This window comes from Spermophilus citellus (genome assembly GCF_964194105.1).
Source record: "Spermophilus citellus genome assembly, chromosome: 2".
Taxonomy (NCBI): domain Eukaryota; kingdom Metazoa; phylum Chordata; class Mammalia; order Rodentia; family Sciuridae; genus Spermophilus; species Spermophilus citellus.
The window spans coordinates 82,478,466-82,491,625 of NC_138183.1; the positions used below are offsets into that span (position 1 = coordinate 82,478,466).

The window sequence follows — 13,160 nt, forward strand, 5'->3', positions numbered from 1 at the left end:
GCTTGCCTTTGCGATTGCATGGCTGACTGGTAGCTGTAGCTTTCTACCTCTGTTCAGCATGGGGAGAATATTATTCCAATTATCACTAACCTGGGAAAAGATCAAAATTTAAAATTTGAGCGGTTTCTACTGAATGTGTAACTTTGCAATGCATTATAAGCAAAATCATAAGTCAGGGACTACTTTTGCTTATTTTTGTATTTGATTGGAAAATACACAATATTGACACCTTCATCTTTGTTCCACTTATTGCTTAATTTCATAGTGATGAACACACCGTACTTTAGGAAACATGGATATAGTCTACCTCTTACTGGAAAGTTAAAAATGAAAGATCTGGAGAGGTTACAACTGCATGTTCAGGGTCATTCAGATATTTAGTGGCAGGATTCTGGGGTTCCTTGCATGCAGGGTGGCATTGTTCCCCTAAATTATAATGCCATTTAAAATCTTAAAACAGGCACAAAACAAGGCTGGAGTTGTGGCTCAGCGGTAGAGTGCTAGCCTCGCATGTGCAAGACCCTGGGTTCGATCCTCAGCATCACACACACAAAAAAAATAAATAAGTGAAATAAAGGTATTGTGTCCAACTACAACTAAAAAATAAAATATTACAAACAAACAACAAAAACAACAACAACAAAAACAGGCACAAAACAAATGTTTGTGACTACTTGGCATGGCAGCCACACAGGGAAATGGAGATCTGTGATTGCTTGGCTCTGTTCTCAAGAACTCTTTTAACAAGTTGGAGTCTAGAAAAGATTAGTCATGCGAGGACTTGCTGAGTTGGAAGGGGGCCCATGATCATCCAGCTCTGTGCCTGGGCTGAACCCTGGAGGTCAAGGTGTAAGGGGACATCCAGCAGACAGGTCTGGGGGTGTTTTTGTTTGTTCCACGTGTCATTTTCACATTAGACAGCAGTGAAATATCTTCAATACTAAAGTTGGGAAATGTCCTTTTTCATTTTATAAATAGCATTAAGATTCAAAGGGGATCTTGATTTTCTGATTAATAACAGATGATACTTGCTTCTTTCTTCAGCGTTCCTCCATCTTAAAACAACAAAAACAAGAGAGGCTGGCAGCTTCATGAACATGGGCTTTGTGACTATGCAAATTTGAACCTGAATTCCAGCAGAGCTCAAATGGAATTTTTCTCTAGTTAGTAATTTGATATTGCTTCTGTCTCCAAAGTAGGCAAACCATCTCTCTGAGGATTGTGGGGCTTCTTGATGCTTGAGGCATTGCCAGTGTTACTGTGGGTGGTGATGGAAAAGTAGCTTCCTTATTTTACCCCAGACATGTCATCTGGAAGGAAGGAAAGAAAAAAAGGGCAGGATATGTGAATAAAGAGGGAGTAAACAAAGGTGACAGAGAACATTTCCCAAAGTCCTCTGTGTTGTTTCAGCTGTGTTTCTACAAATTCCTTGGGGAAAGTAGAATGGTGGGTGCCTGGGGTTGTGGGGAAGAGAGAGCTATTGTCTAATGGGTACAGATTTTCAGTTTTGCAAGATGAAAAAGTTCTGGAGATTGCACAACAGTGTGAATGTACCTCACACTTCTGAACCATATGCTTAAAAATTATGTTCATAGTAAATTTTATATTCTGTGAATTTTACCACAACTAAAAAGCAAACAATACAAATGTCCCTTGGGGGCACGTTGAATATTTTTGTTATTCGCACTCTAGAGCCAATCTTTGTCAAGTTGCTATTCTTCAGGCATTTAGCAGAGAACAGGTACTGAGTTATTTTTTGTGGTTGAGTTTCTGAAAGCCTGGTTCATTTCCTCAATTATTCAACAAATATTTTAATGCCACCTGGGAGCAGGTTGCTGTGCTTGGTTCTAGAGATATCAGTGTAAAAAGGACACAAAAATCTCTGTCAAGTCTATCCAAATGTCTCTTTCTCATTGAGATACCCTATTTCCTCTCTCTTGATTTGTTTTCCTTTACCTTTATCATCTTGGCACATGATCAACCTCACTTTTTGAATTAAATGAGGAAGTGGGGTATCTAAATGAGAAAGGGACATTTGGACAGACTTGATGGAGCAGCCCCAGTAGATATGGGGAGGGAGAACGTTCTAGAACATTCTAGATTGAGCAATAGTAAGTGAGAGGACTGCAGGAAGGATCCTTCTAGGAACAACAGTTTGGAAAAGTGTGAGGGAAGGAAGTATGTGTTTGTGTGTGTGTGTGAGAGAGAGAGAGAGAGAGAGAGGGGAGGGAGGGAGTGTTCTAGAATGGATGGAGGGGAAGGAGGAAGAAAAAGGAGAGAAGGGTCTTTGCTTATACCTGGAGCCAGATGGGAGACTCTGTGAGGTTTTGAGCTGAGGAGTAACAGGGTCTGACTTGGAATTTATCAGGGTCATGGTGGCTGCTATCCTGAGAGTGGTCTGAATGCGACTGAGGGTGAAGCAGTTAGACAAATTTGGATGCAGAGAAGGTGGGATCTGAAGCAAATTTCCTTATTTACAACTGTTCTGTTTGCCTGCTGCAGGGTGATAAGGACAGGGTTTACTTCATCTTTTATTCCCCAGGCACCCTCTAACTTCCTCTTAAGCCTTCCATCTTCCCCATTTCTTGGAGGTGGAGGTGGTGCATCCTTGAGTTTCTCCTAGACAGTTGATGTCTCTGCCTGGGAATAATCCTGATGGACAGCCTCTTGGCTTTAAGGGCTTCCTGGAAGCTCTGGTCCAGGGTGTTAACTTCCCTCAGGATGAGAATCATCATTCACCAGGGAGAAAATGGATGTCTTGTAGCTGTGGGCTCTTAACTCCCTTAAGGCTGCAGGACAAATGACTTGAGGCAGCATACTTCATGCAGGGAGGAATGAGTCATCGCTGAGCAGGGGACACAAGCCCACAAATTTCTGAATCTGGGGACCTTGTGGAGAAACCAGCTTTCTGCTCCTCAGGGTGTATGCCAGTTGTGAAGAGTAGGTGGCATAACCAGTTGGATAGCCCCAGGACATGGAGGGCAAGTTGGCTTGACATCCCTTTATTTCTTGATTTGTAAAAATGACAAGTATTAAAAGGGGAAGAAATGTCGTAGTCACCATTTGTCATGAATTATGTGGGAAGCAGGAGAGACAATTGCTTTTGTCTAGCTGAGGCTTTGCCAACCTAATCACTGATGACATTTTGGATCAGATAAGTCTTTGTTGGCAGGGGCGGGGCATTCTGCCTTGTGGGATATTTAGCAGTACCCTGGCCTCTACACATTAGGTGCCAGGGGCGTATCCCCAGTTGTGATAACTAATACTGTCTCCCGAGATTGCCAGGTGTCCCCTGGTAGGCAGCTTTGCCCCTGCTTGAGGACCACTGACCCGATCTTTGGCATTTGTGAAGTCAGGATTTTAACTTCATGTCCTTTCTGGCTAATTTTGTCATGAGAGATAAAGCTATGGGTGGTTTTGGGCTGAGGGTGTGGCTCAGTGGTAGAATGTATTTAGCATGCCTGAGGCCCCTGGGTTCAATCCCCAGCACCGCAAGAAACCAAAACAACTATTGGCAGCTTTTATTTTGTCACTTTGTCATTGTGTTTCAACTAGTAAGGTCCTTGTGATGCCTGGATTCTGGGCATCCCAACAAATAAGTGTGCCTGTAAGGCAGAGAAACCAAAAACAACACACTTCCTGATTGCCAAGGCGTGGGTATACTTTGCTTCCTTTTCCTCTTCTGGATCCATGCAATAATTAGCCAAAGTAAAATGAATATTAGCTCATGCTTAACTGCTTTTACAGCGCACTCGCCGCCACTGACCCAGTAGTGCTAAACCAATTATTTTTTGAACTTTATGGCTTTAAATAATCCTTTGCTCTAAAATTCCCTGTACCCCTCAGCTACTTAACCACAGGCCCCTCTGCCCTAAATCCTTTTCTTATACTTTGTAGCTTTTTAAGCAGGGCCCCTCTTTAAGAAGACATAATCCCTTCTCTGTAGAAAACATGAAAGACCTTGAACAAATCAAGATTTCTCCGTGGAGAATTCAGCTAATCCTGTGCTTAGCTCCTAACAAGGAAATCCATCTCTCCACCAAGCACGCCATTACCCGGACTAATGCCTGACTTGAATAACAAGCAAATTATTGTGCTTTTAATTGTACCCTGCTCGGTCACAAAGCACATCTGGGAGAGGAATGTGCCCAGCTCTTCCCGGAGAAACAGGTCATGCTTCTAATCCTCCTTTTCTGTCGCTTTCCCTTCCCCCTCTCCAATCCTTTTTCTTCCCAGCAGCACAGAGGGAAAAAAAAATAAGAAAAAAAGACAGCTAAATTATGTTTAAAATGGAAGAGTCTAAAAGAAGAAAAAAGTGGTAAATACCGACTTGGGAGAGGGTGAATTATCCAGCCTCTGCAGTGTGGCTCATTTGAGGACAATTAATGTTATCATAACCCCATTACTGGAGGGCAATCTTTGTTACCCTAAACCAGGTTTCCTCAGCATCCTCACTATTGACATTTGGGCTGGATAATTCTTAGTCTTGTGTGTGTGTGTGTGTGTGTGTGTGTGTGTGTGTGTTTATGTGTGGTGGGGCTGTCTTGTGCATTGTAGATATTTAGCAACCTGACAAGTTGTGACAATCCAGAATATCCAAAAGCAAATACTAAATGTGTGTACATGAGGGCACTCCCCTGGTGGAAGGCCATGAATTAAACCCCTTCCACATTGGATTTATGTGCTCTCCTATGATCTCCCTCCAGCACATAAACCTTAGTGAAATCCTGATTCCTGATGCAAAACAGAGACAAGTGTGCTCTTTATGTAGATAGAATGAATAGAAAAGAAAAAGATGCTGAAGAGTGTGCCATGGGTTGGAGAATGGATACCCCCTCAGCACCCAGATTGAAAAGAATCTTGAGATTTGGTTGTGCTTCTGACTTCCATTAGGAAGTGCTCATGCCCTGGGGTGAGTAAGTCTGCTTTTGAATGCTTCTACTTTGTGCTCTTTGGAATTGGGCTTGCTGAGTGAGACAGAAGTGATGAGAGATTGCTGAGAAAAAGGAACCAGTCACCTGGAGGTGTTGACACTCAGCCCAGGATATTTCAGACAGAAGAGGGAGAACTACTCAGCCTCCCTTGCTCAGACAATGCCAGCCAACAGTCCTGATTTAGACCTGAAAATCAGGACCATGGAGAGCTACCCACAAAAGCAACTTAATGCAAGCATTGAGTTGCACTTGTTTGACAGCCACCGAGGCCAAACATTTCTTCACTCCTTGAGAGAGAATCCACCTTATTTTTCAGAAACTCACTAGAAGCGTTGCCTGCTCCTCACTAGCCTGAAGCAAACGCGAGACGAAGGCATTGCAGTTAACACATGGGCCCACTAGATGGCGGTGTATGTCTTCCTGAGAGGCCTGGCCTGGTGGCAGCTTGCAATACCTCCTTGGGCTAAGGAAGACAAGTGCCACTCGTCCTTTGGGAGACAGGCGTCCTCCTCTCATTGTTGGCACAAACAGTTCCAAACAATTGCACTGACCACACAGCTCTAAGCCACATTCCAGGGCGCTGCTGTCCTCTCAGGAGTGAATGCTGGGAAAATGAACCAAGCTGCTAATTTGCTTGATTGGGGGAAAAATAAGATCTCGAGTAACAATGGGCATAATTTATTTTTCCAACAAGAATAGGGGCAATGCCATTTCAGCCCCCTCCCAACTGCTACCGTAAATGAAAGCAATCACCTAATTAGTCCTGAATTACTAACTGGCAGGGTGAAGGATCTGCTGAAAATCAAGCTGGAGTGGGGAATTTGGAGAAAGGGATGTGATTTCTTTGAGAGGAGGGGGCGGGGTGGGAAGGGAAGGGAGTGAAGGCTTGAAGCCCATTGTGGCCTCTGGGCTCCTGCAGTCTGGGGGCTGTGCTGCCCCTGACCCTGGGAGAACAAGGGGCTCAGTGATTCTTCAGGCATTCATTTTGTGCAGGCAAATGACTTTCTAAAGCGAGGAAAAAGAATCTGCTGGAAGACATGCCCCTGAGTTTCTTTTAAAACGTTACAGATGTAGATGAATTGGCTTGGGAAAGAGAACACAGCCCTGTGGGGTCTGGCCACCCCGCTGATGGGGGCCGGACAGGCAGACCCCACAGGAAGGCTCTTGAATGCCCTCTCTCTGACACACAATGAGGAAAATTACAGGCAAATCTGAGGCTAAGTTTGGATTTTAGTTGTTAAGACATACCCAAAGAAAATGAAATAAATGCTTGGTTACGGATTTTTTTTTTTGTGTGTGTGTGTGTGTGTCTTTACTAATCGCCCCTTCTCCAGCTGAAACAATAAGGCATCCCCACGCCTGTATCAGGCATTCCTGGAAGGAAAGCAAAACAATAGTAGAGTGGGTAAACGCTGGAATCTTCCACTTGAAGGCTCCACGAATTGAAGTACTAATTTATTTGTTCAGAGATGACTTCTTGTTTTTTAGTTGGATATCACTTTAATTGAAATACTTTACTAATGCGATTTATCACAACTGTAAACTGTCAGTTTCCACAGCTGTTGCTTTTTTCAAGCAATCTGGCAAATGTGTGTGGGTAAAAACACAAACTTGGAAGGTTGAGAAGGAGAAGGCGCGGGCTCTTTCCCCCCCCCACTCAGCTGGTCTAAGGGCCCCTCATCCCCCCAAAAAAACATATGCTCCTCTTCCTTAGAGCCACCCACTTCAATTCTAGTGCACATCTGTTGTTTTTGGCTGCTAAACATCCATTCCCCTCTAGGGAGGGGTACCTGGTTTTCTTTGGGGGTGGCACCCTTCTCCCCTTCTTAGTCCATGTGGCTCTGAGGAGGTGGAGTCCATTCTCCTATGGTAGGGTGGCTGTGTTACCCAGCTCTGGCCACTTCTTCCATTATTCCACCCCTCTTGGCCACACAATTGGTTGTTAGGGTTTTGCCAGAATTATCAAAACAACCACCACAAAACTGAAACAGGACACTGAGTGGAATCTGAATTTCAGATAAGCAAAATTTTTTACTCTAAGTATGTCTCAAATATTACATGGAACATGTTTATAATAAAAATTTATTTGTTGTCTATCTGGAATTCAAATTTAATGAGGCATCTTTTATTTTATCTGGCTAGTCTGTTGGTTAAGATGTTGGACCAAAATCAGAACCAGCCCAGGACTTTTATTGGAGCTTTGGGGAAAGCATGTTTAAACAAAATGAGTAGAGGTTGCTAAATGATAGGATGGTACATACTTATAACTGTTGGTGGCCGTCTCTGCTACCGAGCGGGAACAACTATGGGAAATAGAAGCCACCACCATAAAGTCCAGATCTGCTTTCTTGGAGGAGGATCCAGTTGTTGCTGAAGCTGATGGAGGTCAGGGTGCCAATAGCCAGGCATGATCGCAGCCTTCTACCCCCTGAGCCAGGCAAGTAAAAATGCCAACACCAGACTGTGCCCACTGGGCATGGCTTCTATTTAATCAAGAGAGTGGTGAATGAATTTCAGTCCCATAAATAACCAAGGTCAACAACACCCTTCTATGGTTGCTCTTTGTTTAGCAGCATGCAACTGTTAGCTCATCCTTAAGACAGGGTGGCTGGAGACTGGGTCAGATACCTTTGTCTTTGTAATTGACAAAGACAATTACAAATTACAATTTCAAAGCTGCCTCTGCATGGTTGTGTGACTTATGAGTCATTGTGGCCTTTGCAAAGTTTGATTTTGAGGTCTGAAAACTAAGGATAGTGGTTCTTTCTTCCCAGGACGGAGGGCAAAGACTCCAGGAGACAAAGTATATAATCACCTCTCACAGGCCGGAGTAGGTGCTCCCTAGAGGTCTTCTCCCTTCTTATAAATAATATGCCTTTCCCCACTACTCCTTGGGAGGCTGAGGCAGGAGGATCGAAAGTTCAAGGCCAGCCTTATCAACTTAGCAAGGCCCTAGGTAACTTAATGAGACCAGGTCTCAAAATAAAAAATAAAAAGGACTGGGGATGTGGCTTAAAAGTGAAGTGGTCTTGAGTTCAGTTCTCAGTTTTAAAAAAATATATATATATTCCTGACTTCTACATAACTTACGGGGAATGAGTGAATCGGAGACAGGTATTGCTAGCATTACAGTTGCTCCTATTGTCGCCAGGCATTAGATGACTGTCTGTATAGATGGGGAGGTTTTAAGGTATTTTCTTGCACATCTTCTCATTTCCTGTTCTGGCATAAAACCTCTTCCCCTTTTATATTGGTGTTCTGCTTTTTGTACTTGCAAAACGAGAGCTTTGCTTTGTTGTTTTTACATACATAGTGACGGCTTTGAAACTTGGTTGCTGTCTTTCTTGCATCTCAGTGGCTTTGACTCAATTTTTCTTCTTTGGATATTTGAGATTGACAAGCCATTTCTCTCCTCTGTCAAAGTTGGTCCATTTAAGTAAGAAAAGGAGGGCAGGGGCACTGTTTGACTGTGATCATGTTTTATTCTGCTTTCCTTGAAATTTTCCAAAACTTGTAGGGGGGATTGGGACATCTAATCAAGGCAGAGGTTAGATGTGGGACTTGTGTCGACTGTCCCCTCTCCTCCTTCACAGGTATGTGATGAGCAGAGTGAACCAGGGGCTCCCCAATCCTCTGGGGCAGTCTCGGCCCAGTGAGCTGGTGACAGTCAGGACTAGAATCCAGACCTCCTGACTCACAAGCCGGGGCTCTGAATGGATGTGGCTCCGCCGAGCCTGGCAGCACACGGGTCCTCAGGGACATTTCAAAGAGGTTTCAGTTGCTTTGTTTTGAAACTCGGGGACGCGCTGTTTCATCCAGACGGGCTGTGTCTCCAGTGGGGAGGAAGGCCGAAAAGGGGCAGAAGGTTTTTGAGGGTCCCTGGGAATGTACAGCCGGGGGCTGGAGTGTGGAGAGGGCCGATATGAACTTGAGACAGATGTTCAGGAGGGATACCTTTGTCTTCTCCTGTTGTGAAATAACAAAGTTCCAGATCCTCAGGGAATTAAGAGATAAGAAAAAGCCACCTTTCAAAAAGCTTGAGATGGCAGTGCTGTCCCACATTCTTTTTCTCAGTCCTCTCCTGCCTCCCTCCGCCCTGCCTGTTTATTTTGGTGGAAGGATTCATCAATCATGGAGAGGAATGCTGGCTCCTGCCCCTCCTCCTACTGTTCAGCTCTGGAGGGAGGGAGACGTGCCCTCCACTGATAGCACAATCCTCAGTCCTCAGACTGTTTTCTAGCCAAGGATCCAGACAAGTTTCTTAACCCAGGCCTCAGTTTCTCCATCTATAAGATGGGCACAAAATGTTGACTTTAAAGGGCTCTTGGGGAGATTAAATGAGATTACATTTAGAAATATATGAGATTAAATATATTAATTTATTGGTATGTACTGGTTGCTGTATAAATAGTGATTTTGCTATCTTCCCTGTTACAGAGGCTACAGAGAGGGGTATACAAGCATTGCTAACATGGAAGTGTGTACAGATGCAAACCATGGCTGGCTCTATAGCAATTACCAGTGTTAGACACTCTCCTAAATGCTTTGGGTTTAACTCAATCCTCCAAGTGGCCCTATGAGGTAGGCATTGCTTTTTCCTTTTCACAGAGGTGAAAACCAAGGCACAGAGAAGTCAAGCTATTTGCCCAAGGCCATATAGCTTTCAGTGCTGGGGCTGAATTCAAACCTTCCAGGCTCCTCTGTGTCAGCCACCTACTGTAGGGGAAGCATGCCCTATGGCTGGTTGTGAAGGTGGCCTTGGGAGTAGAGAAATGGCATAAAAAAGGGAAGAAAGCAGAATTGTTGGAAATAAAGGCGAGTTTCCAGTATTTGGATGGAGCTGTTAGCGCAGTCTCATTGGAACCTAGAAAGTGAACTGGACTTAGCTGCAGGGGACTGGCAGATGGAGCTCGAGGCCTGAGTGATGACTTACAGGGACTAGAAAGGACCCATGACATACTTTGAATGCTTGGGAGTGTTAGATTTCCATCTTTCCTTATCATGTCCCAAAGTCTTCATTCTCTAAATTTAGTGCTTAAATTATGGAAAAGCCTGCCTCTCCTCCAAGCAAACAGCGGATTTCTTTAAGTCTTTACTTAGGAGTAGGAAAAAGCCTGATGTCACAAATTCAGTGGTGGCAAGGTACTTCTTATGGCCAGTTCACACTGTAAAATATAAATAAAGCAGGAGCAGACTCTCGTTCTGCAGAGGCAGCTCTCATTGCTTCCCAGTCTCATGCTGAGGGCCGACCCCGTCCTGCCCAGGAATCCTAGGAGCTGACTCAGTGCAGTTCAGCTGGCCCTGCTTCTGCTCCCAGGCAGAGAGATATGGAAGTTAAGAATGTGAAGGGATGTCACACCCTGGGTCTTGGTCTCTGATGTTTTGTTCCTTCTCTGGAATGTTGCTCTTGAAAACTGGGCCTACACAGACAGCTGCGTCTTGTCCCTGGAGACTGTCCAAGTCCAGGGTCCTGTTGGCCCCAGCGGCATTGGAGCTTTGTTCAGGAACTAAGCTTAGAGGAGCATCTTGCTCTTCGCTGTGTCAGAATGGCCCTTTTCCAGGAGGCTCTTGGCCTTGGAGGGGAGCACCTCCAGGTCGAATGCAAACTTTTGTCTTCGTGGCAAATTTCTGAGGGTTTCTGTGCCCTTTCTGCTAGGTACCTTCTCAATTTGGTTTCCAATAAAGTTACATATCAGAAGCCAACAAGGCATACTAAGAAACTCTAGAATCTTCTTGATTCTTATAGTAGATATTTCTGTTGTTCACAAATGAGAACATAATTACTGACAGGAAAGAGCCCAAGTCTCAGGCTTGGTCTTGTGTCTTGCTTTGGCTGGTAAAATGTGCGTGGAAGTGGCTGTGTCCCTGCCACTTTTTGGGGTCTGTCCAAAGTTTTCTGTGATTGCTTTTCCTTTGCCTTCTAACTTATGGACGCCTGTGTCAAGGTTGTGATTCTGTCAGGCTGGGTTCCCAGTGTCTAGGATGAACAGAGCCATCTCACTGACCAAAGATGTGAATGTAGCATGGGAGGAAATCAGCCTTTTTTGTTTCTTAGGTCATGGATACATTCAGGTTACTTGTTATTGCCGCATTCCTGACTGATAAAATTCTATGAAATTGTACTTTCCTGTTCACGGGAAGAATGCTCTAACCCCAGCTTCTTGCTAATTACTCTACTAATACATACTATTGTCCCTAAATTTATACTATTAGGAAGGGTTACTCCAGCATCCCCCAAAGGCCACTCTCGGGGCAACTTCTGTATCTATGCAGAAATTCTTTTCTTAAACAATTTACATATAATGTTATGGTTTGGATCTTAAATGTCCCCCGATATTCCATTTGGTAACGGCTTGATGCCCAGCCTGTGGTGCTCTGATAGCTGTAGATTGATTATCTTGGGAGTGGGATCCCGATAAAAAGATGAATTAGCCCCCCACCATGCTCTCTTGCCCTTCTGCCATGGGCTGATGCAAGAAGAAAGCCTTCATCTGATGCAGGACTCTCAAACTTGAACTTCTCAACTTCCAGAACTGAAAGAAATAAATCTCTGTTTTTTTTCTCAGTCTCAGGTATTCTATTATAGCAGCCCCAAATGGACTAACAAAACTATGATCTGGAGAGAACTCCAGCTCACCATCTGCTTTTTTAAATTAAAGTTTTATTCAGACACGACCCTGCCATTCATTAAGGTACCATCTAAGGCTGTTTTTGTGCTACCATCTGCAGAAGCAATTATTTATAACAGAGATGGTGTGACCTACAAAGCCTTGCCTATTTACCATCTGATTCCTTAAGAAAATCTTTGCTGACCTCTGATCTAGAGCAGGGGGGAGCCTTTTTTGTGACTTGGGTGAGCTCACAAAATAAGTCAAAGTGGCCTTGCTTTTTCTTATAACTCTCCATTTTTGTTGTGTGTTTTTCTTTTTGTTTAACCATCACATGCCTTATTTCAAATATTATAAACAAGACCTAACCCACTTCAGATCCCAGTGGAGAAACAGACATTGAGTAAAACTTCTACACCATAAAAATAAAGGTGAGCTATAATATTGTCAAGGCATGTGAAAGCCGGAAGCTCCAGGGAATATGGAGAAAATAATAATAATGTAAGTGAAGAATATACATCACATTCCCCTAGCTATTTGAGGTACAAATGATAACTTTGGAGAGTCTACAACACAGGGTTGTTGTGGTTTTGTGATTTTGAATTGTGGGGTATTACTTTGTGTCTTTTACTCTGGGGTACAATTAGCCCCATTTCATGGGGGCGGGGAAAGTCCCTACTCTTTTGTAGGACTTCCTCCCTGTTCCTCAAGAAGCTCAAGGTCATCAGAAAATTAGAGATTTTAAGCTTTACAAATACCTACAATGAAACCACAGGTATTTATAGCTGAAGGTTAAGACGTCAAACCTCAGGAGGTATTCTGGGTTTTGAAAGTGACATGTGCCTCCCAGGTCTGCTTGAATTTCTTTCCAGGAGCATATTGAGGGACTTAATTTTAGTATATTTTATAGTTAGCTTGCACAGCCAGAGATTTCTTTATTTCATTGCATAAATAACAAAGATCTTCTGTACATTTCTTTATCTCCCCCTTTGAGCTACAAGAATTGCAGCAGATCTGAGATTTCCACACATATACTTGATATAAATGTGTACCGAGGAAGGGGGAATAATAAGGACTAACTTTTATAGACCTCACTCATTAAAACTCACCTTCAAAACCACTCCTGCTCCTTCCTTATGATCAAATGACGCCTTGTAACGACCTAACCACTTTTAATATTCCCCGGACTCCACTGAACTACGTTGGAGCTCAGACACTGTCTAGCTAGTCAGGGAAAAGAGTCTACCGTCATATTTAAAAGCAGTTATTGGGACAGGTTTTACAGGCAGTGGGCTAGGACAATTCAGAAACAATTGCTTATGTGATAGTTGGAGGATTTGTCCCTGTCAAACAGTTAATATTGCTTTAATACATGAAGTAGGCTGTATAAGACGGCAATAATGAAAAATGTCAGGAAAGACAATATCAATTGTTATTCAACATCCACATCAAAGATTACTTTTTTGTCAGTAGCTTTCAGAAAATGTATTTTCCATCAGATCTGATTGCGTTCCTCTTTGAAGTGCTCCATCCTCCCGGTAGATTTAATGTGACATCTAGGCACTTTTTAGTCCCTGGGCCTCTGAGGCGATTCAGAGAGGCACAACAAGCCATCACA

General features: G+C 43.6%; 1 protein-coding gene across 2 annotated transcripts in view; it reads left to right on the top strand.

The window, feature by feature from the left end:
* The window catches only part of LOC308642610 (centrosomal protein of 78 kDa-like), an 845,412-nt gene that overhangs the window by 205,588 nt on the left and 626,664 nt on the right, over positions 1–13,160 (top strand). The window lies entirely within an intron of this gene.